Here is a 6,000-nt window from a genome sequence, read left to right on the forward strand (position 1 = left end):
GCTGTCATTTACCGCCCCCCCCAGGGCCAGCCACCATCTTCTTTGACCACTTCACCACCTGGCTACTTCACTTCCTTTCTGCGGACATCCCCACTATCATCATGGGCGACTTCAACATACCCATTGACACTTCCCTCTCAGCTGCCACTAAACTTCTAACTCTCACTTCCTCCTTCGGCCTCACTCAATGGTCTTCTGCAGCCACTCACAAAGACGGTCACACACTGGACCTCATCTTCACCCGCCTCTGCTCTCTATCTAACCTCTCTAACTCACCTCTTCCACTCTCTGACCACAACTTTCTCACATTCTCATCTTTCTCCACTCCATGTCTACAATCCCCACCCCAAACTTTCACACCCTCGCAGAAATATTAAACATCTTGACCTACATTCATTCTCTGAATCCCTCCTCCCCCTCACAAGCATAAGTTCCATACACAATGCGGATGACGCTGCTGCTCTATATAACACCACAATAGCTGTAGCTTTGGAATCTGCTGCCCCACTTACACATACCAAAGCTCGCAAAATCAACAGACAGCCCTGGCACACCAGCCTGACCAAAGAACTGAGGCGAGCTTCCAGGGCTGCTGAGCGCAGATGGAAAAGATCCCACTCTAACGAGCACTTCATCGCATTCAAACAGTCCCTCACTACTTTCATGACCACACTTGCCACAGCTAAACAAACCTACTTCTCATATCTCATATCCTCCGTCTCACAACCCTAAACAGTTATTCAACACCTTCAATTCTCTCCTCCATCCCCCAGCACCTCCTCCCTCCCCACTTATCTCTGCTGAAGACTTTGCCTCATTTTTCAAGCAGAAGATTGATAGCATCAGAGACAGTTTTGGTCAACAACCCCCAGAGCCCTTCCTCCCGATTTCCCAGCCCTCCACCTCCAAAACCAACTTCTCCACCATTACAGAAGATCAACTCTCCACTCTACTCTCAAGATCACATCTCACCACCTGTGCACTTGACCCACTCCCATCCCACCTCATCCCAAACCTCACCACAATCTTCATCCCAACCCTAACCCATCTCTTCAACCTATCACTAACAACTGGTGTTTTCCCCTCAAGCTTTAAACATGCCTCCATCACACCTATCCTCAAAAAGCCCTCTCTTGACCCATCCTCTGTATCTAGCTATCGCCCTATATCACTTCTCCCCTATGCCTCAAAACTACTGGAACAACACGTCTACCTTGAACTATCCTCCCATCTCTCTTCTTGCTCCCTCTTTGACCGCCTACAATCTGGCTTCCGGTCACACCATTCCACCGAAACTGCCCTAACTAAAGTCACCAATGACCTCTTAACAGCCAAGAGCAAGCGACACTACTCTGTCCTCCTCCTCCTCGACCTGTCGGCTGCCTTTGACACAGTGGACCATTCCCTATTATTACAAACCCTCTCATCCCTTGGCATCGCAGACTTGGCCCTATCCTGGATCTCATCATACCTAACAGACCGGACATTCAGCGTCTCCCACTCACACACCACCTCCTCACCTCGCCCCCTATCTGTCGGAGTCCCACAAGGTTCAGTCCTTGGGCCCTTGCTCTTCTCCATTTACACCTTTGGCCTGGGACAGCTCATAGAATCTCATGGCTTTCAGTATCACCTCTATGCTGACGACACACAGATCTACATCTCTGGACCAGATATTGCCTCCCTTCTAACCAGAATCCCTCAATGTCTGTCCACTATTTCATCCTTCTTCTCCGCTAGATTTCTGAAACTTAACATGGACAAAACAGAATTCATCATCTTTCCCCCATCTCACGCGACTGCCCCAACGAACCTATCCATTTCAGTAAATGGCTGCCCACTCTCCCCAGTCCCACAAGCTCACTGCCTCGGGGTAATCCTTGACGCTGATCTCTCCTTCAAACCACATATCCAAGCCCTTTCCACTTCCTGCCGACTTCAACTCAAAAATATTTCACGAATCCGTTCATTCCTCAACCATGAATCTGCAAAAACCCTAGTCCATGCCCTCATCATCTCTCGCCTTGACTACTGCAACCTCCTGCTCTGTGGCCTCCCCTCTAACACTCTCGCACCCCTCCAATCTATTCTAAACTCTGCTGCCCGACTAATCCACCTGTCCCCCCGCTATTCCCCGGCCTCTCCCCTCTGTCAATCCCTTCACTGGCTCCCCATTGCCCAGAGACTCCACTACAAAATCCTAACCATGACGTACAAAGCCATCCACAACCTGTCTCCTCCATACATCTGTGACCTCGTCTCCCGGTACTTACCTACCCGCAACCTCCGATCCTCACAAGATCTCCTTCTCTACTCCCCTCTTATCTCCTCTTCCCACAATCGTATACAAGATTTCTCTCGCACATCACCCCTACTCTGGAACTCTCTACCACTATACATCAGACTCTCACCTATCATCGAAACCTTCAAAAAGAACCTGAAGACCCACCTCTTCGGACAAGCCTACAACCTGCAGTAACCACCGATCGACCAAACCGCTGCATGACCATCTCTACCCTCACCTACTGTATTCTCACCCATCCCTTGTAGATTGTGAGCCTTCGCGGGCAGGGTCCTCATTCCTCCTGTACCAGTTATGACTTGTATTGTTTAAGATTATTGTACTTGTTTTCATTATGTATACCCCTCCTCACATGTAAAGCGCCATGGAACAAATGGCGCTATAACAATAAATAATAATAATAATATCTTGTAAGGTTCGGTGATGATTTAGCAGAAGCCGATAATTGAATTACCGGCTCTTCTGCTATCTAGCGCTGTATGAAATATATATATGTGTGTCTCACTGACATATTATATAGCGCTGTGGAATATGATGGCGCTATGTAAAGATTATTATACCTATTCTATGTGTACACATTTATTTTATCTGTTCTATTCTATTCTGTCAGTGTGATTTTACTGTAAACCGCACTGAATTGCCGGCTTTTCTATAGGACACGGTGCATATTTCTTGCAAGTCACACTGCTGGTCCGTGTGGTGTGTGAGTTTTTCTCATAATATAATGGTTTGGGGGTCATAGGTCCTCTTCAGTAACGGTCACTACGACTATGGAGCGCCCCTGTAAGTGTGAACTAGAAGTCGGGGCCCACTCACCCATGCTGAACCCCTAACTACTCCGACTCCCTCAGCTCACACCTAGGATCAGACCCTATAACAAGGCTGCTCAGTATTCTGCCCCCTTATGTTGGTGTTCCCCACCCCCATTGGACCACTCTGCTCCTCCCATTGGCCGAACAGCTGTTATTCTAGAATATTGATAATCACACTCGCTTCTAGTTGGATATGACAAACGTCAATCATCGCCAGACCCGCCTCTTTCTCCAGCCTTTAGAAAGTCGCCGCCGGCGGGAGAATGAGACGTGTCATGGACACAGGACGTCATGTAATGTGCAGGTTGTTGTGTGCTGGCTCCAGGCACTGCACACCATGGCGCTGCGGCACCGGCACAGCAGTCAGGCAGCGGTGACAGGAGCCACACGGTACAGCCAGGAGGCGGACGCTTTCCTTATAGGACAATAGCCTTTCTCTGAGAGGAAAACGTCGGATACCGGCCTTCACCATAATATGTAATAGAAAGGGTTAATCACTGACCTGGCTAGCCGGTGCCACGCCGAGCAGCGGAAGACCCAGCCATCCTCCGTCCTGCGATGTAAACATTGTCTGTCTTGGTGTCAATAAAGCTAGGAAGAAGGAGGGCGCTGCTCACTAGTGAGGCGGGGCTTATTGGGAAGGGCGCGGGGATTGGCTGCGGAGAGAATTCAAATCCTGCACACTGCAGAGGAGACTGATCCCCGGTGTATGCATCGGTACTAATTATACGGGGCCGTGATAATAGGGAGAGAGTAGCTCCCTCACCGCCCACCGGGTTTTTGGTTTCATCATTGTCCACGAGGTCAGCAGTTATATATAGCACGGTGTATGGGCGGCAGCAGGTGTATATATAGCACGGTATATGGGCGGCAGCAGGTATCTATAGCACGGTGTATGGGCTGCGGCAGGTATCTATAGCACGGTGTATGGGCTGCGGCAGGTGTATATATAGCACGGTGTATGGGCGGCAGCAGGTATCTATAGCACGGTGTATGGGCTGCGGCAGGTATCTATAGCACGGTGTATGGGCTGCGGCAGGTATCTATAGCACGGTGTATGGGCGGCAGCAGGTGTGTATATATAGCACGGTGTATGGGCGGCAGCAGGTGTATATATAGCACGGTGTATGGGCGGCAGCAGGTATCTATAGCACGGTGTATGGGCGGCAGCAGGTATCTATAGCACGGTGTATATATAGCACGGTGTATGGGCGGCAGCAGGTGTATCTATAGCACGGTATATGGGCGGCAGCAGGTATCTATAGCACGGTGTATGGGCGGCAGCAGGTATCTATAGCACGGTGTATGGGCTGCAGCAGGTGTGTATATAGCACGGTATATGGGCTGCAGCAGGTGTATATATAGCACGGTGTATGGGCTGCGGCAGGTGTATATATAGCACGGTGTATGGTCGGCAGCAGGTGTATATATAGCACGGTGTATGGGCTGCAGCAGGTGTATATGGCACGGTGTATGGTCGGCAGCAGGTGTATATATAGCACGGTGTATGGGCGGCAGCAGGTGTATATATAGCACGGTGTATGGGCGGCAGCAGGTGTATATATAGCACGGTGTATGGGCTGCGGCAGGTGTATATATAGCACGGTGTATGGGCGGCAGCAGGTGTGTATATAGCACGGTGTATGGGCTGCAGCAGGTGTGTATATAGCACGGTGTATGGTCTGCAGCAGGTGTGTATATAGCACGGTGTATGGGCTGCAGCAGGTGTGTATATAGCACGGTGTATGGTCTGCAGCAGGTGTGTATATAGCACGGTGTATGGGCTGCAGCAGGTGTATATATAGCACGGTGTATGGGCGGCAGCAGGTGTATATAGCACGGTGTATGGGCGGCAGCAGGTATCTATAGCACGGTGTATGGGCTGCAGCAGGTGTATATATAGCACGGTGTATGGGCTGCAGCAGGTGTGTGTATATATAGCACGGTGTATGGGCTGCGGCAGGTGTATATATAGCACGGTGTATGGGCTGCGGCAGGTGTATATATAGCACGGTGTATGGGCGGCAGCAGGTGTATATATAGCACGGTGTATGGGCGGCAGCAGGTGTGTATATATAGCACGGTGTATGGGCGGCAGCAGGTGTATATATAGCACGGTGTATGGGCTGCGGCAGGTGTATATATAGCACGGTGTATGGGCTGCGGCAGGTGTATATATAGCACGGTGTATGGGCTGCGGCAGGTGTATATGGCACGGTGTATGGGCTGCAGCAGGTGTATATATAGCACGGTGTATGGGCGGCAGCAGGTGTATATATAGCACGGTGTATGGGCTGCGGCAGGTGTATATATAGCACGGTGTATGGGCTGCGGCAGGTGTATATGGCACGGTGTATGGGCTGCAGCAGGTGTATACATAGCACGGTGTATGAGCGGCAGCAGGTGTGTATATATAGCACGGTGTATGGTCTGCAGCAGGTGTGTATATAGCACGGTGTATGGGCTGCAGCAGGTGTGTATATAGCACGGTGTATGGGCGGCAGCAGGTGTGTATATAGCACGGTGTATGGGCGGCAGCAGGTGTGTATATATAGCACGGTGTATGGGTGGCAGCAGGTGTGTATATATAGCACGGTGTATGAGCGGCAGCAGGTGTGTATATATAGCACGGTGTATGGTCTGCAGCAGGTGTATATATAGCACGGTGTATGGGCGGCAGCAGGTGTATATATAGCACGGTGTATGGGCGGCAGGAGGTGTATATATAGCACGGTGTATGGGCTGCGGCAGGTCTATATATAGCACGGTGTATGGGCGGCAGCAGGTGTACATGGCACGGTGTATGGGCGGCGGCAGGTGTACGCGGCACGGTGTATGGGCTGCGGCAGGGTGTATGGGCTGCGGCAGGTGTATATAGAACCAGAA

General features: G+C 50.7%; 1 protein-coding gene across 3 annotated transcripts in view; it reads right to left on the reverse strand.

Annotated features, from left to right (window-relative positions):
• MPHOSPH9 (M-phase phosphoprotein 9) overlaps positions 1–3,716 on the reverse strand; it is a 157,834-nt gene extending 154,118 nt beyond the window's left edge. For all 3 annotated transcript variants that reach the window (XR_011318923.1, XM_069755848.1, XM_069755842.1), the window contains exon 1: positions 3,617–3,716. The gene's annotated coding sequence lies outside the window, so the exon portion shown is untranslated. The remainder of the gene's footprint in view (positions 1–3,616) is intronic.
• Between the last annotated feature and the right edge of the window lie 2,284 nt (positions 3,717–6,000).

This window comes from Ranitomeya imitator, chromosome 1, assembly GCF_032444005.1.
Source record: "Ranitomeya imitator isolate aRanImi1 chromosome 1, aRanImi1.pri, whole genome shotgun sequence".
Lineage (NCBI taxonomy): Eukaryota > Metazoa > Chordata > Amphibia > Anura > Dendrobatidae > Ranitomeya > Ranitomeya imitator.